The sequence below is a fragment of the Bombina bombina genome, chromosome 6 (assembly GCF_027579735.1).
Source record: "Bombina bombina isolate aBomBom1 chromosome 6, aBomBom1.pri, whole genome shotgun sequence".
Taxonomy (NCBI): Eukaryota; Metazoa; Chordata; class Amphibia; order Anura; family Bombinatoridae; genus Bombina; species Bombina bombina.
In genome coordinates, this window is record NC_069504.1 from 585074782 (window position 1) to 585101179 (window position 26398).

Consider the following 26398-nt stretch of genomic DNA (forward strand, 5'->3'; position numbering starts at 1 on the left):
TGGGATCTGGGATGACACGCTCGCAATTGATTGATATGGACCCATTTATCTATGAAACTTTCATTTTTGGGGATCCTTATTTTATAGGCCACTGGAGATATTTTGTCAGTAATGACGAAAGGACCTTTCCATGAGGGAAGAAATTTCTTCTCCCTAACCTGATCTCTTCCAAAGTTATAAAGATAAACTTTATCATTTATTTCATACTCCTTTTTGGATGTTTTGAGATCATAATAGGTTTTAGTGGCAGTTGCGGCTCTTTCTAAATTCCTTTGAGCAAATGCAAAGGCATATTGCAGGTGCTTTCTTAGGTTTTCCACATATTGATGTGTATTGGCAGGGTTTATCAAGTTTTGGTCTGATGTACGGTACAGTAGATGCTGAGGTAAAACCATTCTTCTACTCAGCTCAAAAGGTGACATTTTGGTAGCACTACTTGGAGTTGCTCTTAATGCCATTAAGACTAGAGGTAGTTTTACATCCCAGTCTTTACCTGTTTCACTCACAAACTTTTTGAGGATTTTAACAATGGACTGGTTGTAACGCTCTACACCACCACTTGAGGCAGCTCTATAAGCAATATGGAGCTTTCTTTTAACCCCTAGTATTTTCCACATTTTGGTCATCACTTCGCTAGTGAAGTGGGTCCCCCGATCTGATTCGATTCTTTGGGGCAAACCAAATCTGGAAAATACATGGTTGATGAGCAATGCTGCACATGTTTCAGCACTATTGTTAGGTGCACTAATGCACTCTACCCATTTAGTGAACAGGCATGTCACTGTTAACATGTATTTGTTACCTCTTGATGATCTTGTTACTGGGCCAATAAAATCAATTTGTATATCTGACCATGGCATTACCATCCCCCTTTTCTGCAATGGCGCTCTATGCGTTGGTGCAGTGGGTTGGAACTGTGGGCAGATTAAACACCCTTGACAGTAGGTTTGAACATCTTTCAACATGTGTGGCCAAAAAGCGTAATCACGCAATCGTTCATATGTGAGTTTGGCACCACGATGACCAGATGTGGGAGCATCATGGGCATGTTGAAGCATTAGACCTCGGAACTTGGTGGGTACTACCCATTGCTGGATGCCAGTTTTGGAGGTTCTAATTAACAAACCATCCTGTAATTTGAATTGTGATTTAGATTTTATTAAGATTCTCAGATCTTCTTTGCCAATACAATCATCTTTTGAGATGGGGTTGCTTTCAGGATCTTCTATGTGTTTATAGAAGATGCCTACAATGGGGTCTTCTTTTTGACTAGTGATCAGGTCCTCACTAGGAGAATCCTGACTCCATTGTACCAAGTTAGGCTCACTCTGTTGTTTTGCCTGGTTTCTGGTAATGGCTTCTACCTGAATTGCACCCATTAAATGGTCAATATTAAGGAGTTCTCCAGTTATGGCTCCTTGTTTGGATAATGAATCCGCAAGGTCATTGCCTTCCTTATCAGGACCTAAAACTCTGGAATGACCCTTGGTCTTTTTCCAGTGTATGGTTAAATCATTGGATACTACCAGATTATCAATCTCGCAGAACAACTTGCCATGCTTGACTGGTTTGTTATTGCTTTTCTGTATGCCATTTCTTTTCCAAGTTGGCAGGTATTCAACAAAACTGTCACGCACATAATTTGAGTCAGTTATGATCACAAATTCATGAATACCATGTTTAATAGCCATTTCAATGGTTTTGAAAACAGCAGTTAGTTCAGCAACTTGACTGGATCTTGGTCCAATGTTGAAATCTATAGATATATTTGGGAATCCATTTGCCCCCGTTATACCAATGCCAGCGACTAATCTGCGCTCATTATCAATAGTGGCATGGTAAGAACAACCATCAACATATACCCAAGGTAATGTTTGACAATGGTCCTCATTGTACATTTTATATGGGGAAAGCAATTGTTCCTCCAGAAAATCATCTTCTGATAATTCTTCCCCAGGATCTCTAGCAGTACAGTTGTGGAGCTCAGCAAGCCCTTGTGCGACTGGATTCTTTTTATTCTGCTTGTAGCGAATTTCTAATGGCCAGCCTTGCAAGGAAAGAGTCCACGCTGTTATGCAGCTATTAGACAAATTCCCATCTCTTATTCTCTCACTTTGCAAATATAGCAAAGGTTGGTGGGCCGTTTCTACAATAATTTTCTCGCCCTGTATATAGCTGCGGAAATTTTGTAGAGCCCATACAGTAGATAAAAGGGCTTTTTCGCAATCGTTAAACTTTATTTCTACTGGGGATAGATTTTTGCTCGCATAAGCAATGGCTTTGTTCAAATCATCATGCTTTTGGTATAAAACAGCACTCATGCTTACATCTGTGTACCCTGTTTCTAAGTAGAAAGGTTTGCCACCTTCAGGGTACGCTAAGCAAGGTGCTTGAGTGAGTTTTCTCTTCAGCTCTCTGATGGCTGTCTCTTGAGACTCACTCCAGTGCCATTTCACATCTTTCTTTAGAAGAAGTAATAGTGGTTTAGCTAATTCCGCATAATTATCAATGAATTTGCGAGAATAATTCGTCATACCCAGGAATGATCTCAATTCCTTTAAGTTAGTTGGGTTTTTAGAATTCACTATCGCTTCCACCTTTTTCTTCTGGGGATTTAATCCGTCAGAGGTAACTTCATGTCCCAAGAAGTTTACACGAGTGCGGCACCATTGAGCTTTTTGCAGGGATAATTTGACACCTGCCCTTTTAAGTTGGCTGAGGACGTGTTTAAGCTCTGCAATGTGTTTTTCAAAGTCTGTGCTTTTGATTAAAACATCATCAACATAAGATAAGGTCCCCCTTTCCAGTGCGTCAGGCATAGCCTTATGCATGAATACAGCAAATTCATGTCCAGAATTTATGTATCCAAATGGAAGTCTCTGGAATGCATACTGAACCTTTTGGAAGGAGAATGCTAGCTTATATTGGTCCTCTTCATGTACCTTTATGGTCCAATATCCCTGTGCACAATCAATGGCAGTGAATATTTTGGATCCCTGCATTTGTGCTAGGCACTGGTCAATGTATGGTACAGGCCAGCCAGACATGTATACTCGTTTGTTTAGCTGTCTTAAGTCAGCACACAAACGCCATTGTCCATTGGGCTTAAGGACACCTAGAATAGGATTATTATAAGAGCTGTGCACCTGTCTGATAATACCTCTTTCTTCCAAATTCCTTATGATCTCTGCAAGAGAATCATATGAGGCTAAGGGAAGTCTGTATTGTTTGACAAATACAGGTGGCGCATTAGGATCTGTTTGTATCCTTGCAATGTGCAAGTCTGTAGTACCACAGTCATAAGAATCCTTAGCGAAAATATCCTTGTATTCCATTAGGAGTTCTCGCAGCTGTTGGCGTTCGTCATCGCTGGAACAGCCATTAGCTAAGGATATTTGCTCTTCGACTATTTGCTGAAATCCTGGAAAGATTTCAGGCTGTCCTATTTCATAGGCTTCTTCCAACCTAGAGGTGAGATCCCCTTGGTTATAGTTTACATTGCTCCCATGACTCTGGGTATTAGGGTACTCTTGCTGTTTGATTGGCTGATCAAACACTAGAGAGGCTTCTTCAATTTAGCAGATGCCTTCCTCTGAGCTGAAGGGATAAATAGACTGAACATTAAATAGACCCTCTGGCATAGATGCAAAGGATTGTTCTATTAATTGTTCTTCAGTTAAGTATCCTTCAGGTATTAGCCCAATTACATTATTCTGGAATCCAAAAGTGTAATAACTTGATTCCAGTGCATATCCTATGGTAGTTCCCTTGGATAATGTTATATCCTGTGGGGTCATGTTATGCACAATAATATGTATTGGAACAGTTCCAATATTCATCATAGGAGTGTAAGTCACTGTGACACCTAGATTTTGTATTCTATGGGAGAGGCAAATCAGAGTTTCAGAAGTTTTTAATTTCTGACCTCTCTTTACCTGTAAGGGTAAAAGAAATTTATCAGCCCCAGCAGGAATTATAACATCGCTAGATACCTGCATATTCACAGCATATGGCAATTGCTGGTTTGATTTCAGGGCTGCATTTTCATCCTGAAATACTTCAGGGTCCCCCTTTAACCTGCTCCAGAGGCAAGAATTAATCAAATCTATTTGTATGGCATATCTATGTAAGATATCATTGCCAATGTATATTTGATTATTGGGAGTATTTAAAACTAAAAACAGGTGCTTCACTGACTTATTACCAATAGAGATAGATAATAAGAACTTAGCTGTGATGTTATAGCTTTCAGACCTGTCATCCAGGCCGTTGACACAGTGGTCTTGGGGAGAAAGATATTTAGTCACTTTAGGTTCAGCTATTTGCGCTAATAAACCTTCGCTTATATAGCTAGCTTCCTGTTTTAAGTTTATTTTAGCATACTTTGTTTTACCAAGGTCATGCACTTGTATAGGGATAAATAGATCCTCTTTAACTCTCTCAATCCCTGTGAGGTATTGAGCGTGGCCTCCCCCCTTAGGGATTTTATGATCCCCCTTGTGGAGTGATATGGTTAATACATTGCCATCTAGGGAAATATTCGCTATCTTTCCAGGCGAAATTTTAAAAGTATTACCATCAGAGCCACTAAAAGGAGTCTGATCATCTATTTGTAGAATAGTGATTTCAGGTACAGAGTTATTCCTGAAATGAATCTCCACAGCATCTGGTTTCTCTTCCACCACGTGACAGCTATGTCGGGCGTGAGATATACCAGATTTTTCATAATTGATAGGTCGTTTAACTTGTGACCAAATTACATTATTTATGCAATCAATTATGGTGCTTAATCGTTTCAGGAGATCACTACCAATAATTAAACGATCAGTTGGCAGATCCACTATAATGACAGGGTGTCTTATGACCCTGTTCCCCAATTTAAATTTTAACCATGCAGTACCGTAAACTTTTAGGGAGTCACCCCCAACACCTATTAGAGAACCGTCAAATTCTCTTATTTTAGGTTTGTGGGGTGTTAGCTCATTTAGCTGTGTGTAGTACCTGTGGGATAAGATAGTTGCCTGTGACCCAGTGTCAATTAATCCCCTGATAGGGTTGGAGACTGAATCTTGCAGCTCAACTAATACATAATATCTTCCTGCAGTTTCTACCATTTCACACATAAAATTGGCATTCTCACACATCTGTGGGCTTCGCCACGTGTTACCTGGATTCGCCGTGTCATTCGATGCAGAGGAACCTTCATACCTACCTGTTTCCTCTATGACAGGGTCGGTTGGATTCTTTTGTACTGCATCTGTGGAGATAAGGTTAGGAGAGAGCTGCAAGGGAAGAGATTTGTTAACTTTTCCCGGATAAGGTTGCTTGTCACCACAGTTAAATTGTCCGTTTTCGGTCTGTGGGGAGAGAACATGATTAGTATCATTGATATTTATTATTACATTTTGTATATTTCTCCCCTCTCCTTCAGGTGATACTGCAGTATTTATGACTGTGCCTGTGGTCCACTGCTGACCACTGGCTGTACCCCTAAAAAAGTATTGTTCGGTTGCTGAGCCGTAGATTTTTGACTCATATTAGCGATTTGTTCGCTCAACCGATTTAACTGGGTAAACAGCATATCTACCTGATTGTACAAGTTACCTCTACCCCTAGGCCTATCTCCTGGTGCCCCATTGTACTGATTCCTGGACCATTGGGTTCCCTCAGAATCAGGGCCGTTATTTCTATTCTGGCGTGGTTGCCCCTGGGGTTCAGCTTGTTCAGCATTAGTATTTTGGGGAGCATTATATACCTGGGGTGTCTGGTTACCCTGAGAATATCTTCGACGTCTATTGTATCTACCCTTGCGCGGATACCAATTATTTGGTGGGTATTCTCTTTGTGAGTAATTATTCACCTGATTATGTCCCCCACTTTGGTTATATTCTCCCTGCGCCTCAACCTGTGTAGGGGGAGGGGCGGAATTAAACCTCTGTGGAGATGGCCTGTTTTGATTGGCCACCTCTGCATAAGTTCTGTTTTTAGACTCCAAATTGAGGGGTTTAGGTGACACCCTAGTTTCTGCTACAATTTTGGGTTTTGATTCCTTTTTAACCCCCTGCTCACTGGACTGCTGAATAGAGTATAATTTTGTACTCTCTTTGATCAGCCATTCCAATGAGCAGTCCTCATCAAAATCTCTAGCTAAGTTAATTTTGATGGGTGTAGGCAGGGCTTCAAAAAATAAATTTACAAATTCTGAGCCGTCAAATTTGGGATTATCTTCAGCCATACTGTAAGCATTTTTCAATACAGAAAGGAATTCGATTGGACTCTGATTCGCACGACACTTTAAACCATATACCGCTATTTTCGCTGCAGTTTTAGTGTGATATTGCCCGAATTCTTTTCTGCATTGTCGTTTTACCCCATTCCAGGAATGAATATTCATATCCTTTAGTGAAGCAAAGAATTTGTGATGCTTACTGTCAAATACCCAGGGCAGAAATTCAATTTTCAATTTCTCACTTGTAACATTCATTATAGCTAACGCATTTTCAAAAGCCTGTAAATGATCAATTACAGATGTTGTTCCCTTATTGGAGAATATAGGTACTGCGCGTTGTACGAAGGTGATTATTTTATGGGAATCATAGACTTTATCAGACTTACTCTGGGTTTCTCTGTTAGAGTTTCCCTCCCCCGCGTCAGCTGCGCTACAGCAATCCTCTGGATTTGCATCATGAGGTGACTGCCTATTTGGGAAATCTACTTCTGACCCGTTAGGGGTCATTTGTCTATGTTGTTCTATATATTTTTGTACCTCGTTCCTGACGCGTTCGCTAAAGGAATTAGCATTATCTGCATTATTCTCACTGCTAATATAGGGGTTCTCATTATGGTGATATGACCTTTTTAAATCGCTTAATTCTCTCTGGCTTTGCGCAAGCTGTTTATTTAAATCTTGTATCTGCGCGATTAAGTCCATATTATGCTTATCTAAGGCGGCTAGGTTTTGGGCAAATTCATCCATTTTATTTTTAGCTATTTTTAAACCCTCTTCGCGTCTGCGCGAGGAACGAATACTATTTTCTAGCTCCTGGATTTGCAATCGTTTGTCTGTGACACAAAACGACATTTCGTCAATTATGCATATTAAAAGGGGCCAGGATTTTAGTATTTGTTCGTCTCGCTTTTTGGGAGCTTTGCATTGATTAATCATTAATAATTCCTGGAAGAATTCATTCTCTTCATTCCACATATTATTATTAACGGTAATATTTTTAGCCCTAGTTTCAAGCGTATCCATAAAATCATTTAATTCACCCGCAATATTAAACTTCCCTTTAAGGTAACTTAAGATATCTTTCTTAAGGACCTGACCTTTAGTAATAGGTATGGTTATGGGACCAATTTCATTGATATGTATAGAATTAAATGAGTCACTTCTGGCTACAGACATTATTATATTGGTTTAGTACTTAGTTAAACTAAAACGCTAATACAATTTTTGCCAATAAAAAGAGAGAAGGAAAATTTTTATATTTCAAAAAAAATAAAAATAATAATTTTGAAATATGAAAAATTAATATTCCGAAATATGAAAAATTAATATTTTTGATTAACTTTGAAAATATGAAAAATCAATATTTTTTATTAATTTTGAAATATGAAAAATTAATATTTTTATTAATTTTTCAAAATTAATCTTTAATAATATTTCAAGATATTAATGTCAATCTTGAAATATGAAAATTAATATTTCAACTTCTCAAAAAAAATTATATCTTCAAAATATTAATATCGAAATATGAATTTTTTTTTATTTTTTTTTTCTCTTTTATAATAATTTCTATTTACTTACAAATATATTATATCAATTATGATGGAATATTAATAAATCTCAGCGGTGCCTCCAATTATTATGTCAGTATATTTATGAAAATCTTAGCAGTGTTATCCAAATAATATATATAAGTTTATGGCAGGGTTATAAACACAATACAAAGAAATAGAAACCCTTATCAACCATGCACCTACTAGACCATACAATTAATATAAATATCTGAATTCTTTTATTTAGTTAATATCCATAAACATATTGAAGTATATTCGCAATAAAAGGAAATGAAACAAAATTTATATGCGTTAAAACCAACTCTTAAGATATGCTATCCTTCTTACAAAACCCAGAAAAATATACCTTCACAATTTAGCCTTATTTATTTAACACAATGGGATTAAAAACTTTAACATCCAAGCAATACAATTCTAAACTGTGCTCTTTCAACAATAGGATAATATATATATATATTCTGCTATTTAACTGCAATTTATCCTAATACAGAATTAACTTACAATATCAGAACTTGCACAGATGATTTACTTAGCAAATCAGATACAGATTTAAACAATATATATAATATATAGGCTGTGATTACCAATTTAAAATACAATTTATTTATTTGACTCTGCCCGGCTCAGCAATAGTAATTGTTTACTTTAAATGCTTGCATACAAATAGGTAGGATAAGAGCTATCTAGGACAATGGCACACAGTTTAAAAATATAATCTGCTCTTTAAATCTATTAACTGTAAAGGCTATACCTATGACTTATCTTACAGTAAAACTTTTGTATACATCACCCAAATAACAGCAATCCAGTTTCCAATTTTTGCAACGGATCCAATTTCACACCTCATATAAAATAAGTGTAATTGCAATGGAATAGGAGAAATATGGCCCACTTTGTTTTTATAGTTTGACTGTGTCCCACGCAAAACAGTTTCAGTCAGTTACAAAACTCTGTAGAGCAGTCTGTCCCCTTCCTTCTGCATCAACTTATTAGTCTAATCATAGGTGTGAAATATGGGTGGCCCTTCGAAACCTTGTCCCTCTATTGGATAATCTGAATATCCCATTTCCAACAACCAAAAAGCTTTCTGGCTGTAGTTCTCTCATGACAACACTGGGTGGCATCATTACAAACATACATAGCAACATTTGAATCAACTTAAATCAGTATTTCTATTAAATGGTTATTCATTTTATCATAATTTATTGCAACAACTATTCACAATATTTGTTTTGGATAAGTTATATCTTAATGAATTTTCTGATTATTCTGATACCAAATATGTTATATTATTAACATTTTATTATATTAAGGCAATTTAATACTGTTAATTATTAGCTTAAAATGCATTACAATTTTATCGGTATCCTGGCATTTATATGTGAATAATAGCTTATTTTTAATTCAGTATTGTACTGTATTCCAAGTGAATCCTGTCTATGTAGATCTGAAATGAAAATAAATGTTAATAATCACTTCTCTTCAGGTCCATAAACATCTATTCATGTTCTTAAACACACAGAGGCTAAGATATTCATGCTTTCAAAACATACACATATATATATCATATATATATATATATATATATATATATATACACACACATCTCATGTCCATTAAAACATATATAGTTGCTTTGAAATCATAATGTAAGCCATTTGTCTTCACTGTGTTATTCTAACATTCTAACTGCTCTTTCAGTAACTTCAGTTGCCAGAAGGGGGGAGGGGCAAGAGAAGAGGGAGGAGAGGGCGGAAGGAAAGGGAGTTGGAGTGGGAACATATCAACACATCAAACCCTCGGTAAGTAAGTAGGTATTTTTGACACTATGTCAAAAGACATTATATTAACAAAGTAAAGTAAGTGAACAGCAGGGTAAATACAAGGTAAGTAACATATCTATAAGTCACCGCATTAGCATAAAGGGCCCCTAATGAGCACAGTTTACGTGGGTTGGTAGGGGAAGGGGAAAGGGAAGGGATGAGAGCCATGTATGAGAAGACTTGTGCATATCTAATCTCATGTATAGAAGATAAACTTGACTCTAGTACATTGGGTGATACCTTATCTGGAAGCAATGCCAGGAGATGGAGAGTCACAAAAGGATACGAGTGTTCGTATAAATAAAAGTCAGGGAAGGCCCCAACGGGTGTTTAAGCAGAGAGAAGGTGTTATTTCTTTAAGAGGCCAAAGGTTGGAACTCCAATGTTGAAAAGTTATTGTGGGGCTTCTTCGTCGATGGACAAATTAGCAAAGAAGGCCTGAGCATCTGATCCTGGGCGGAAAATGGCTGTCTTGTTATGCCAGGAGGCAATAATGGAGACAGGGAAGCCCCACCTGTATGGGACCTTATGTGCTCTCAATTTCTCTGTGATTTGCGACAAGTCTCACTTCGAGAGAGTGGTTGGTGAGAGGTCAGAGAAAATCTGTAGTGTTTCACCTGCATGTTGTACTGGTTGTTTGCTACGTGCACACCGAAGAATTTCTTACTTTTCCTTAAAATTCAAGAAGCGGACAATTATATCCCTAGGAGGCGCCTTAGGGGGTGGCTTTTCCCTGAGCACTCTATGTGCCCGCTCTAGTGCTATCTCAGGCAAGGCCGGGGTGTCTTTAAGGGTGCGAAACAGGCTCTGCAGATAGCCTTCAATCGCCGGAGGATGGATAGTTTCAGATACTCCCCTAATTCTTAAGTTGTTGCGGCGGCCTCTGTTATCAAGATCTTCTATCTTATCAGACATAAGCTGAATGGTGTCTAATTTCCGCTGCATCTCAGTTTGCATTTGCAAAATAGAGCTTGAAGTCTCATTATGTTTTGCTTCAGATTGTGTGACTCTTTTGTCCAGGGAGCTAATGTCCTTTTTCAGTTCATGAAACAGGTTTCTCATTTCTTTAACAGCATTTCTAATGTCCTCCTTGGAGGATAGGAGCTGCAAGTCCTCTTTAGTGATAGGCTGTGATGCAGTTAAATCAGTGTTTTGCAAAATAGGTGGGGAAGCATTTTGGCTGTCCTCCATGCTGCTAGACAGCTCTATATTAGGGTGGTCAATGTGTTTTAGGTATCCACTGAGTGTGCGCACAGGGAGATCTTTTTCAGACTTAGATTGCCTTTTACAAAGCATAGCTTCACTGCTAGCGTGGATGTAAGAGAGAGCAGGATTGAGCAAGGCTGAAACAGAATATTAAAGTTTCCCACGTGAGAGTTAGATTGATGTTCAAGTGGCAGGCACTATTATATGAAGTGTCACAAAACAGATAGTTCACGAAGCCAGTTAGGTACGAGCTGAATAAATTTATAACCCCAGCAAGTTATCCAAGTAAAGCGGCCTAGGAACTTTCAATGATGTGTCCCCTTGTGCAAAGCTGCTGCGATGTGTCGCAGTTGAATTTTGATTAAGCCTTCCACTGCTCGCCTATCCCTCACTCCAAAGACGGGAAATGAGCCAATTTGTAGGGGGTACTGTAGTAAGCCAGTTGCCTCCAGTCTCAGTCGCACACTGCTCTGATCTAGCAGGGCTCGGGAGCCGCTATACAATGCTGACCGCGATGTTAGATATGTCAGCGTGCGGTCTGTTAGGGCCGAGGCTGTGTTCAAACGTATGTGCGGTATAATTTACCTCGTTGGTTGCGGTCCTCTGGTGTCATCCGATGATTTATCTCCCCTGCACAAAAGTTTCAGGCAAGATTGCCTAAGCGCTCCTCCACTGCGCACAGGGCTTCAGGCCTCGTCGGAAGCTCCGGTCCGGTGCGTCACTCCTACAACTTTGGCTTAAGAGAGTATAAAATGTTCCGGTTTTCGCACTAAGAGCCTCTTAATTGTTAGAAAAGGTGTTCCCACTATGAAACAAGGGATTTAGGAAGGGGAAAAGCCATCATTATTTAAGTGTACTGCCTAGGGATTTAGGAGCTCGCTCAGAAGACAGCCATCCGCCTGCGTGGCTTAGCTCCGCCCCCGTGACCCCTGTGGGGTTATTTTATGCACAATAACATGTATTGGAATAGTTTTAATATTTACCAAAGGAGTATGGGTCATTGTTATACCCAGATTCTGCATTCTATGGGAGAGGCAAATTAGTGTTTCAGAAGTTTTTAATTTCTGACCTCTTTTTACCTGTAAGGATAAGAGGAATTTATCATCCCCGGCAGGAATTATAACATTGTTACACACCTGCATATTCACAGCATATGGCAATTGCTGGTTTGATTTTAGGGCTGCGTTTTCATCCTGAAATACTTCAGGGTCCCCCTTTAACCTGCTCCAGAGGCAAGTGTTAATCAAATCTATTTGTATGGCATATCTATGTAGGAGATCATTGCCAATGTATAATTGATTATGGGGAGTATTTAAAACTGAAAACAGGTGCTTTGCTGATTTATTACCTATAGATATAGATAATAAGCACTTTGCTGTGACGTTATAGCTTTCAGACCTGTCATCTAGGCATAGACATAGTGGTCTTGGGGAGAAAGATATTTAATCACTTTAGGTTCAGTTATCTGCGCTAATAAGCCTTTGCTTTTATAGCTAGCTTCCTGTTTTAAGTTCAATTTAGCATATTTGGTTTTACCCAGGTCATGCACTTGTATAGGGATAAATAGATCCTCTTTAACTCTCGCAATTTCTGCAAGGAATTGTGAATGTTCTCCCCCTTTATGGGATTTTGAGTCCCCTTGTGGAGAGATATTGTTAATACATCGCCATCTAAGGAAATATTGGCTATTTTTCCAGGCGGAATTTTAAAAGTATGATCATCAGAGCCACTTAGGGGAGTCTGATCATTTATCTGCAGGATATTTAACTCAGGTACATAGTTATTCCTGAAATGAATCTCTAGAGCATCTGGCTTCTCTTCCACCATATGACAGTGATGTCTGGTGTGAGACATAATGGATCACTCATAATTAACTGGTCTTTTTACTTGTTACCAAATTACATTATTTATGCAATCAATTATGGTGCTTAATCGCTTCAGGAGATCAATACCGATGATAAAACGATCAGTTGGCAGATCCATTATAATGACATGGTGTCTTTTGACCCTATTCCCTAGCTTTAGCTTTAACCATGCCTTAACCCAAACTTTGAGGGGTTCACCCCAACCCCTATTATTGAACCATCAAATTCCCTTAGCTTAGGTTTGTGGGGCATTCACTCATTTAGCTGTGTGTAGTACCTGTGGGATAGAATAGTTGCCTGAAATCAAGTATCAATTAATCCCATGATAGGGTTGGAAACTGAATCCTGGAGCTCAGTTAATACATAATATCTCCCTGCAGTTTTTACTATTTCACACATAAAATTGGCATGATCATACATCTGTGGGCTTCGCCATGTGTTACCTGAATCCGCTGCGTTACCTGATGCTGAAGAAACTTAATTCTTACCGGTCCCCTCTATAATAGGGTCGACTGGGTTCTTGTGTACTGCATCTGTGGAAATAAGGTTAAAATAATGCTGCAAAGGAAGAGATTGGTTAGAGCTTTCAGGCCGAGGTTGCTCGTCATCACAGCTAAATCGCCCGTTTCCGGTCTGTAGGGAAAGAATATGATTAGTACCATTATTGACATTTATCATTTTATTTGGGATATCTCTTCCCCCTCGTTCAGGTAATTTCTGAGTATTGATGATTGTGCCTGTGGTCCACTGTTGACTACTTGCTGTACCCCTAAAAAGGTATTATTCTGTGGCTGAGCCATAAATGCTGGCTCATATTAGCAAATTGTTCGCTCAACCAATTTAACTGGGTACTAAGCTGATCTACTTGATCATTTAAGTTACCTCTACCCCTGGGCCTATCTCTTGATACCACATAGTAGTGATTCCTGGACCATTGGGTCCCCTCAGAATCAGGGCTGCTATTTCTATTCTGGCGTGGTTGCCCCTGGGGTTCAGCTTGTCTCGCATTATTTTCTTGATGTGCACTATTTAACTGGGGCGACTGGTTACCCTGAGAGTATCTGCACCACTTATTGTATCTACCTTTACAGGGATACCTATTACCTTGTGGGTATTCTTCTCTTTGGGAATAATTATTTACCTGGGTATGCCCCCCATCTTGAGCATAGTTTCTCTGCGCCTAGCCCGTGTCAAGTTAAAATTTTGCAGGGATCTTTTTGGACTCTAAATTTAGGGGGCTAGGTGACACCCTAGTTTGGGCCACTACTTTAGGATTGGGCTTTCTCTCCCTTTTATCCCCATGGTCATTGGTTTGCTGTATGGCATATAATTTTGTACTTTCCCTAATCAGCCAATCTAGCAAACAATTTTCATCAAAGTCTCTAGCTAAATTTACTTTTATATGAGGGGGTAGGGCTTCGTAAAATAAATTAACAAATTCTGAGTTCTCAAATTTGGGATAATTTTCAGCCATACTTTAAGCTCCTTTCAGTGTAGAAAGGAATTCAATTGGACTCTGATTTGCGCTACATTTCAAATTATATATCGCTGCCTTAGCCACGGTCGCTGTTCGATATGGGCCAAATTCTGTTTTATTTCACTCCAAGATTTGACATTCATATCTTTTAGTGAAGCAAAGTATTTATGATGCTTAACCTCAAATACCCATGGCAGAAATTCAAATTTAGATTGCCCATCATTTATTTTTAATACAGCTAAGGCATTCTCATAAGCCTCTAAATGATCAATTATGGAAGTGGTCCCTCCTTTGGAAAATAGGCATGCTGCTCTACTTAGGAACTTGATTATCGTAGGGGTGTCATACACTTTATTAAGTACATTACCGGTTTTCATTGTTCTTATTGTTTGGGTTAGAGCGCCCTATCTGTCCTATCTTTACTATGCTGAAATTTCATCCGTGCTTTTTGATATGGGCTGTCTGAGAAGCTAGCCCCCCCTTCTGACCCGCTATAGTAACTAACCTCTTCCTCTGAGGAGAAATAATTATCTCACTCTTCAGTGTTAGGTATTTGCCTAAGGGGGAAAGTTATCTCTGGGTCTGAATTAAGGCCATAATTTGGGGACTTTTGTTTATCCTCCTGAGGATATTTTGAAACTCCTTTCTGACCCAGTCCTGAATTGAGTTAATAATTTCAGCACTGGTGTTATTTTTCAAAGGCTCCTTATTGCTGATTTGTGTCTTTAATTCATTTTTTTCCTGCTCATATTCTTTTTTAGCCCCACGATATCTAGCTTTTAAAGTTTTATTTTCATTTTAGCATTTTTCATAGTCTTCTTCTAAAGCTTTAAATTTAGTCACTAGTTTCTGATTATATTAATTTAAGGCAGAAATCTTTTTATTAGCTTCTAGAATCTCTAACTTTCCGTTAATAAAGGCTTCTTCGAATTCTCGCAATGAATAATTTTCACCCCTTAGCTATCCCAATTGCCTGTTTTGTCCTGCCATTTGGCTAGACATCACACAGCTCAAATACATTAGGATCAGCCAAGTTTTGAAAATGATTTCATCACGTCCTCTTGATTCCATGCATTTATTAAGCTTCAGTAAAATTTGGTATAATTCACCATCTTCAACCCACATATCTTTGACCTTAGCTTTACACCCCTTAATATACATGAAGACATCGTCCCCAATATCAAGCCTGCCCACGAGGTGGCTCATGGCTTTGAATCTAAGAGTTCCTGCCTCAGCCATTTCATGAACAGAGGATCTTGGGGAGGGTACATTTTCATCATATACAGAAACGCTAGCGTTGCTTTTTGTTGAAGACATAGTTTTTTTTATTCTTTTTGTTTTTTAGTATGGCATTTAATAAGATAAAAATGCTAATACAATTTTGACTAATTAATATTAATTTTGAGATATGAAAAATTAATTTAATTTTTATACATTTTTCAAAAATTAATTTTCAATATATATATATATATATATATATATTAATTAATAATTTCTGTTTACTACAATTATATTATATCAATGTGATAAATATTAATAATATCTCAGCAGTGTGCCTCCAAATAATATGTCAGTATATGGCCGGGTTATAATACAATATATTTAATAATTATCCATTAAACTAAACCCCCAATAAAATGCATATACAAAACAAATAAAATTAATGTCAATTCCTAAAATCTTTATATTAGTTAAAATTTATAGACACATTGAATTATATTTATAGGAACCAGAATATGAATCAAACTATACAGTGTTTAAACTGTTATAATATGCTATGCAAAGATCACAAAAGTTACCTTATTTATTAACCTTTTTCGCAATTGAATTTCATTTAAAATACCACAATGAGATACCAAGATATAAGCCTCTAACATTCAGACTGGTACAATTAAGTTATTTAACCCACAAATGATTTTAATACAATTCTAATTAGAACACCAGAAGTATATATATTCTTAATGTAAACAGTCAGTTTAAATGCCAATTTATCTATGCTGAAATAAGTTCTTAATTACCTACAGTTAAGACAAATTCTAAAATATATTTATATATTTGCATAGATAAATTACTTAGCATACAAAAGGCAAGCTTAATATTATACAGGACTATGAATATGAGTCTAAAATACAAATATGCTCTTTAAATCTATCAGTTGTAATGTAACTGCAGCGACAATGAATATATTTGTTTTAAATATTACCTATATTTAGCAATCTCTTATACTTTACTAGATAACCAATGAATATTTCAGCTTCCAGAATTTCTCAACAAGTCAAATTCACCTCAGAAAAACAAAAGAAGTATTTTGCAATGTGGATAAGAAAAGGTAGCCCAATTTTGCTTATAGTGACCGCGTTCCAGGCAGCAATTATCAGTCACAAGTTAGCAGAAAAAACCCCAGCCCAGACTATCTCCATGCTTGGGGTTAAATTATGTGATATAACCCCACCACTTTTTGTTCTGTACCATCATTGGTGAATTTGTTAGGCCCTTAACGAAACCATTAGTTCACTGGGAATGCATGGTTACTAGGGAAAAACATCTTTGTTAACAACCAAATGCCTTTTGGCTGTAATACTGGATTTAGGCCATCGGGGGCAGCAGACAGAGACAAACTTTCATTCAATTATTTCTATACAGTAAAAACATTTCTTTAAAATGTTTATTTAAAATACTATGATTTCTTTATATTACAAGTCACATGTTCCAAGTGTATTGGATTATGTCACATTATTCATCCTGACTATTTGGACATCAAATTAATCAATTGTGTTTTCAGGTAATTGAAAAAATTGAGATTCCAAGACGTGGGGGCAATAGAGATTTGCTTTAAAAAAAGCGTGAGGTCTTTTGGATATTTAAATTAGACACCTTAGAACCAAAGAGACTTAACAAAGAGATTGATTGGTCGGTGTTTTATTGAAATCATTTAGAGTCTCTCTCTTTATCTATTATGAGAATTCTAATAAGATGTTATTTGAGTATTGGAGTATACAATCTATGCTAAGGTTATTGTTAATGTAAACCTAAAGAATTTTACAATGTATCACTATTTTGACATTTTTTGGTTATTGCAATTGTTTAAGAAGATCAGAAAATGGTTGCAATCACATAATTAGTTACTTTGTGAGCTTTTTTAACTTATAATTTGTATATAGGTTATGTATGAATGTTTTATATATGTCAAGTGGTTTTTATGACTTTGTTTAGCTTTACAGCCCATACTAGCATAGCTAATTGATTAATTGAGTAATTAAACACATAAATTGTTAATGCTATAAAGGAAGGTTAAAGGCTGTACTATGACATCACATGATTAAGGGGACCGCCCCGAAACGTTGTGTTTTCTTTGATCCCCATGTTCTAAAATAAAGGGATTTTTAATCTGACACCTCTGTGCTGTTTCTATGATTTGATGGTGGGCTTGGCAGTGGCCCACGGATGTGTCAGTTCCTCTGGTTATAGTGCTGGTTCCTGTTTGGATTTTTTTTTTTTATTTTAATATGAAACATCAGTATTATTTCTAACATCATATTATTATTTTCTTAAAATCTATTTAAAATAGCATTTGGTTATTTCTTCCTTTTATTCATATAAAACCATAGCATATTTCACATTCAGTGTATCTCTTTCTGAATGTATAGCTGATGCCCATGATTAACATTCATAGAATGTCCTGCTGTCTGCAACAAAAAGAAATAATTGTTAAAAATGTCAAACATTCATAAATCTATTTGCAATATTTATCAATCTCAGCAAATATTTATCTGATATGTTGCTATTTGTCACGGCTTCTTAGGTCCACAAATACACATTTCTGTATAGTATTTAAAATTATACAGGCTGTATATTAAAAATGAATTTGAGAGTTAAAATGCAAGACATGTGCTTTTGCTTAGCTAATCTTCCTCTAGACGTATGTCTGAGCTTCGTATATTAAAACCTCAGCAGGTATAATCAACCTTTGCATCTCATTAGGCTTCAAATGAAAAAGTTTTAGACATTACATCTCTTTCACTCCAGGGATTTCTGTGATCTGGGTATGAGATAGATGCTTCCTCTTTGAAATAACTTAAATGTTATCTTAATTAGGATAAGCGTGTCTTATGTTTGATCTAAGACCTGGAATGTACAGGCATATAGATTGACCATCTCTTTGAAGTACTTTGCATTATTTGAAATGACTGTCTGAATTTAAATAGACCAAATGTCTTCCCTTTGTCCTCACTTGGATGCATTGTAATTTTGCATACTGAGTGGGGGAGGATTGAGTTGTGGCCAGTCAGGCATCTAATGTCTTATAGGCAGTTTCACAAAGCAAATAAAAATATGAGTTCTTGGTTTTATCATAAATCTATGTGTAGATACAAATACATATATATGTCTTCTTAGCTATTCTGTTTTAAGATATAATCTGTAAATTCCATTGAATAGGTCAGTATTGCTTTAGACTTGATAAAGGAAGGAACTCTTCCAAAAGCTTGTCAACTTATAAATGTATATTTAGTCCAATAAAAAAGTATCATTACTCAATGCAATACTCTTGTTATTTTGATATCTAAATCTCTGGACTAACACGGCTACTCCAATCAACGTGACTATGGAAGATACTGAATATAGCCATAATAAGAAGCAAATCATGAAACTGATCACAAAATAAACACAGATCAACAGTGATATATACTTCCTATCATCCTGGAAAAAAATGAATCTCATTCCAAATGGTCTGAAAATTAAGAATCCACTTGCAACTACTCATAACTATGAGTATTGCTGAAAAACTTTGCAGACGTACCAGTGAGAAACTGAGAAATAACCTAATTCATCAACTATACAACAAAAAGCAAATAATAAAAGACCAAAAGCAGCTCCTACTACAAAAACTACAAGAAAATAATGGGTACAATGAAGAAATTAAAAAAGAAATGCAACACTTCCACAAAGCACAACAACAAAATCTTATCAAGAAGAAAAAGAAGAAACTTGCATGCCTGTCACAAAACAGAATAAAACACCAAATGCAAGATAACAGAGCTCCAGGTGACAGATCAACTACAACTTCAACAACAAATGACCAAACGTCCACTGACAATAACAGCACCTCATTTAAAACACAAACTGTCACACCAAGAAAACCACACAGAAAACTCAGGGATTGTGAACCTTTCAAACTACCACCTGTCAGGGCCAGAGATATCAGTACTGTGTAAAGGATTATCATTCTGTCCAAGTACAAATCTAGACAAAATCCAACTGTACTCATACTTCTTCAGGAGATTGCGGCTAAAAGAATTCTTCTATGACAAAGAAAATACCAGCACTATGGAGGACTACAATGGAAGGAAAAAGAACATAATTTTCACACCTGCACCAGGACGTAACACAAAATTGGACAGCTATATTGAAAGCTTTTGGTTGAGAACTGCATCTCTGCTCAACACACAGCAGAAAAAAATAATGTATAACCTCTCACACTTAGAAAAAAACGCTATAAAAAACTTAAGAGAAAAAATGAAAATATTACCATTAAGCCTGTGGACAAGGGAGGAGCAGTGGTGATCATGAATACACAGGACTACATCACAGAGGGAAATAGACAATTATCAGATCAAACTTATTACAAAAAACTGGAAAAAGACCCCACCCAGGAATACACTTTGCAACTTAGAAAACTAATTAAAACATTCCCTAAACACACGCAGCATAAACTGGACAAACTGGTGCCCTCTAACCCTAGCATAGGGACATTCTACATGCTCCCAAAAATCCACAAACCAGGGAACCCAGTAAAACCAATAATAACAGGCATGGGCACTCTGACTGAGCAAATATTGGGCCTAGTGGAGAATGTTCTTAAGCCTTTAGTTATTAACACCACTAGCTTTATAAAAGACACCACTGATTTTCTTAACAAAATCAGCCAGATAACAGAATTGCCAGAGGATACTATACTTGTGACAATGGATGTGGAATCCCTGTACAGCAATATTCCACATAAAGATGGTATTGATGCCTGCTTAAACTTTCTTTCCTCCAACATCCCTAACCAGACATATAGTGCTTCTACAGTCAGTAAACTTACAGAATTTATACTTACTCACAATTATTTCATCTTCAACCACTCCATCTACTTACAAACCATGGGAACAGCCATGGGCACCAAAATGGCACCACAGTACGCAAACCTCTTCATTGCTGACTTAGAATAGAGATTCCTAGCCACTCACCCTCACAAACCCTTCAAATACTTTTGCTACATCGATGATATTTTCATCATATGGACAGAAGGAGATAAAAACCTTGAATATTTTCATAAATCATTTAATCTATTTCATGCATCAATCAATCAAGCTTAAAATGAACTTTTCTAGAAACTGTGTCAGCTTCCTGGATACAACAATATCCATCACAAATGGCAAACTACACTCATCTGTATACAAGAAACTAACAGATAGATGCAGCTACCTCCACAGCTCCAGCTCCCACCCCAATCACCTAAAAATATCCATAATCTACAGTTAGGCTACAAGATACCACAGAATTTGCTCAGATACCAAGGACCGTGACAAACACCTCATCATACTGTCCCAATCATTCAGAGAAAAAGGTTACAAAACAAGGATTATAAATAAAAAAATTAACTCTGCCCTCAATACTCCACGTGAACACTTACTACAATACAGGGAGAAGGAAAACATATCACGTATCCCACTAGTAGTCAAATACAACCCTGCTGTGGAAGGGATACGAAAAATCATAAAAGACTTACAGCCACTACACACGTTTGTGAAAGCAGCACAGCAAATCACAATAATAAATCTTATAACATTAAAGGGGCATATTCATGTATATCTGCAAATGTGGTATACATGATACGTTGCACTGCATGTGAAATGGGATGCTATATTGGAGAAACAAGCCAAAAACTGCACCTTCGAATGAACTTACACAGACACTCAATCAAAAACCACTGTGAAACAAAATACTGCACCCCTGTTGGTCACCATTTCACTCAACCTGACCACTCCATTCAAAACCTCAAAATCAAAATTCTCAGAGGCAACTTCAAAAACACCATGGAAAAAAAAACCTTTGAAATGAAAATGATAATGCACTTCAACTAGCTTAATTCTGGACTAAATGTGGACTCTGGATTCTTAACACATTATCAAAATTTTTTGTAATGTACTTTCATTTAGTCAATTACATTGTATATTCCACATTCTTTATACATAGGTACACAGGTCAGCCTATGTCCACACTTTTGTCCTTTTTTTTAACTTTTGTATTCCCCCTGTATATCCAATTTCACATCTTTATAGATATTGATTCAATGTTGATACATAACTTTATGTCAGTATATGCTCTATGTATAGCTATATATTTCCCCTGTCTGTTCTCCTACACTGGACACTGTCTGCCTGTTACCTAAGCCCCCCTCATGATTTTTACGACACCTCCTCCTCTCCCTGCACTTTCTGTCTTCTTAGCTATTCTGTGTTTTAAGATATAATCTGTAAATTCCATTGAATAGGTCAGTATTGCTTTAGACTTGATAAAGGAAGGAACTTTTCCGAAAGCTTGTCAACTTATAAATGTATAGTTAGTCCAATAAAAAAAGTATCATTGCTCAATGCAATACTCTTGTTATTTTGATATATATATATAAAATTTAATAATATTCAGATATCCTGACAAGGTTATAACAAGAACACTTCAGCATTAGGCGATTTACACATTGAACACATTATCACTTTACCCCATTATTTATAGACTTATTCACTTAGGGGCACTCTATACCCCGTTATATCCCCCTCAAATAGGTACATACCCTGCTAACACACATTATCTATTCCAGGACATGTCTATCACTTGTCCTTATTGTGTCTAGTTTCACTTTATCCACCTATTAGCTTCCCTCCATTTCCAATTCATATTAGTGTCACAGTATACCCACGGTTTTGTTCTCAGTGAACAACTATTCTTCTTCTTATAATTTATTTTATAATAAATACATGCCCCCCCCCCCTTTTTTTTGGTTATGCCCACCATATTGGCCCTGACTAGCATAGTTAAGTATTGGTTATATGGGCGTGCTTTAGAATGGATCACATTCACTCATATTTTGATAAGTCACCTTTGAGCTCACACATACACACTACATCAGTCACATCATTCACATTCGTTTTAGTCACCCTTGAGCTCATGCACATATACTACATCAGCCATCTTACAAGTTTATGTATATACAATATATACATTACACTGGGTTCTCCTATTTTATCTTTACATTTAGTTTTATCCCCTGTGTCACCAACATCACACTTGGTGACTCAGACGTTAGGAACAGTTGGCACCGTCACATTATTATTAGTCCTGTTCACCGGACTATCATGTTAGTTAGCCTATGATTTATTGACAATTGACAATAATTTGATGATTCTATCTTCTCCCTTATTGTTATTAGCAGACGAATGGAGCCCTTTACACATGACGTATTTGGCATCTTCGGCACATGTCAGCGCACACACCCCCCTAGAGCCAGATCATTGGATATTGGACAGATTTAGATACGCCCTTTTCTGACGTTATTGACGGCGCCAATAGACATGTCCCCATAGAGATACTAACCAGTGGTTAGACTATTTGTCATATGTATATACACACGACTCTGATATCATGGGCGACATATCGAGAGCCGCGATCTGAAAATATGCTCTTTATTTTTGAACGGTATGTGTCAGATTGGGCATAATTGTACATAATCTATTAAGATTACTAAACATCCTTTGCAATTTCTCCATATAACTAAGACAAGCTCAATATGATTATGATGATCAGCCCTATCAGGTCAAATGTACTACTAGACCTGTAACCAGTATAAAGTGGACTTTTAGGTTTACTCTTTATTGATTTTAAAATCCAACACATTATTTATAATACTACAAGACTGAGGTTTTTATAGGACCTTCAGAGTACTCATTGTACTTAGGAGTTAAGGCTATACCTTCATATATGTAACAAATGGTGTTAGCATATTACATCATTAATAACATCACTAACATAAACAACTCCATTAGCAATACTGATTACCAGCTGTATTGCTGCTAACATAGAAGAGTTTACAAACAGGGGTAAATGGAGCAATTGGGTTTGGGGAAGGGGGAGGGGTGTTTCAATTAACTAATGATATGGTTTTTAAATGTATATAGCAAGTGTATTAATGTTACATTTTTATTGTTTAGCCTGAGGAAACAGCCCTAGAGGGGCTGAGAAACGTTTCGCTTTGTTTTTTAAAATATATGCTTTTTCGCTACACTGCCCTCATTTTTGGAGATTTTGGAATCATCCTTTGGACTTATACTGTGTGGCTGGTGTGCGGACGCCATCTATACCTGAGTACAGTCTACTGGGCAACTGAGAGGTTCCAGCTTGCCTTAATTGCACCTGGTGGTGCGCTGCTTTCTGTAAGTCTGACCAGTAATTGTGTACTCTGTATACCCTAACTGTACTAGGCTATGGATTTTGTTTTATGTCACGTACAGGAATAGGAACTCTGTTTGCTGCCTGCTGGTCTCCATCTGAGTGTCTCCTTTTTGAGCATACAGTGAGCTGGACCACTGCTAACTGATCCAGCCTGCGTGATTTGCACTTTTGGGTGCTTTATCTTTGTGAGTATTACAGGGAGTGCAGAATTATTAGGCAAGTTGTATTTTTGAGGATTAATTTTATTATTGAACAACAACCATGTTCTCAATGAACCCAAAAAACTCATTAATATCAAAGCTGAATAGTTTTGGAAGTAGTTTTTAGTTTGTTTTTAGTTATAGCTATTTTAGGGGGATATCTGTGTGTGCAGGTGACTATTACTGTGCATAATTATTAGGCAACTTAACAAAAAACAAATATATACCCATTTAAATTATTTATTTTTACCAGTGAAACCAATATAACATCTCAACATTCACAAATATACATTTCTGACATTCAAAAACAAAACAAAAACAAATCAGTGACCAATATAGCCACCTTTCTTTGCAAGGACACTCAAAAGCCTGCCATCCATGGATTCTGTCAGTGTTTTGATCTGTTCACCATCAACATTGCGTGCAGCAGCAACCACAGCCTCCCAGACACTGTTCAGAGAGGTGTACTGTTTTCCCTCCTTGTAAATCTGTTAAGGCTATACCTTCATATATGTAACAAATGGTGTTAGCATATTACATCATTAATAACATCACTAACATAAACAACTCCATTAGCAATACTGATTACCAGCTGTATTGCTGCTAACATAGAAGAGTTTACAAACAGGGGTAAATGGAGCAATTGGGTTTGGGGAAGGGGGAGGGGTGTTTCAATTAACTAATGATATGGTTTTTAAATGTATATAGCAAGTGTATTAATGTTACATTTTTATTGTTTAGCCTGAGGAAACAGCCCTAGAGGGGCTGAGAAACGTTTCGCTTTGTTTTTTAAAATATATGCTTTTTCGCTACACTGCCCTCATTTTTGGAGATTTTGGAATCATCCTTTGGACTTATACTGTGTGGCTGGTGTGCGGACGCCATCTATACCTGAGTACAGTCTACTGGGCAACTGAGAGGTTCCAGCTTGCCTTAATTGCACCTGGTGGTGCGCTGCTTTCTGTAAGTCTGACCAGTAATTGTGTACTCTGTATACCCTGACTGTACTAGGCTATGGATTTTGTTTTATGTCACGCACAGGAATAGGAACTCTGTTTGCTGCCTGCTGGTCTCCATCTGAGTGTCTCCTTTTTGAGCATACAGTGAGCTGGACCACTGCTAACTGATCCAGCCTGCGTGATTTGCACTTTTGGGTGCTTTATCTTTGTGAGTATTACAGGGAGTGCAGAATTATTAGGCAAGTTGTATTTTTGAGGATTAATTTTATTATTGAACAACAACCATGTTCTCAATTAATCCAAAAAACTCATTAATATCAAAGCTGAATAGTTTTGGAAGTAGTTTTTAGTTTGTTTTTAGTTATAGCTATTTTAGGGGGATATCTGTGTGTGTGCAGGTGACTATTACTGTGCATAATTATTAGGCAACTTAACAAAAAACAAATATATACCCATTTAAATTATTTATTTTTACCAGTGAAACCAATATAACATCTCAACATTCACAAATATACATTTCTGACATTCAAAAACAAAACAAAAACAAATCAGTGACCAATATAGCCACCTTTCTTTGCAAGGACACTCAAAAGCCTGCCATCCATGGATTCTGTCAGTGTTTTGATCTGTTCACCATCAACATTGTGTGCAGCAGCAACCACAGCCTCCCAGACACTGTTCAGAGAGGTGTACTGTTTTCCCTTCTTGTAAATCTCACATTTGATGATGGACCACAGGTTCTCAATGGGGTTCAGATCAGGTGTACAAGGAGGCCATGTCATTAGATTTTCTTCTTTTATACCCTTTCTTGCCAGCCACTCTGTGGAGTACTTGGACGCGTGTGATGGAGCATTGTCCTGCATGAAAATCATGTTTTTCTTGAAGGATGCAGACTTCTTCCTGTACCACTGTTTGAAGAAGGTGTCTTCCAGAAACTGGCAGTAGGACTGGGAGTTGAGCTTGACTCCATCCTCAACCCAAAAAGGCCCCACAAGCTCATCTTTGATGATACCAGCCCAAACCAGTACTCCACCTCCACCTTGCTGGCGTCTGAGTCGGACTGGAGCTCTCTGCCCTTTACCAATCCAGCCACGGGCCCATCCATCTGGCCCATCAAGACTCACTCTCATTTCATCAGTCCATAAAACCTTAGAAAAATCAGTCTTGAGATATTTCTTGGCCCAGTCTTGACGTTTCAGCTTGAGTGTCTTGTTCAGTGGTGGTCGTCTTTCAGCCTTTCTTACTTTGGCCATGTCTCTGAGTATTGCACACCTTGTGCTTTTGGGCACTCCAGTGATGTTGCAGCTCTGAAATATGGCCAAACTGGTGGCAAGTGCATCTTGGCAGCTGCACGCTTGACTTTTTTCAGTTCATGGGCAGTTATTTTGTGCCTTGGTTTTTCCACACGCTTCTTGCGACCCTGTTGACTATTTTGAATGAAACGCTTGATTGTTCGATGATCACGCTTCGGAAGCTTTGCAATTTTAAGAGTGCTGCATCCCTCTGCAAGATATCTCACTATTTTTGACTTTTCTGAGCCTGTCAAGTCCTTCTTTTGACCCATTTTGCCAAAGGAAAG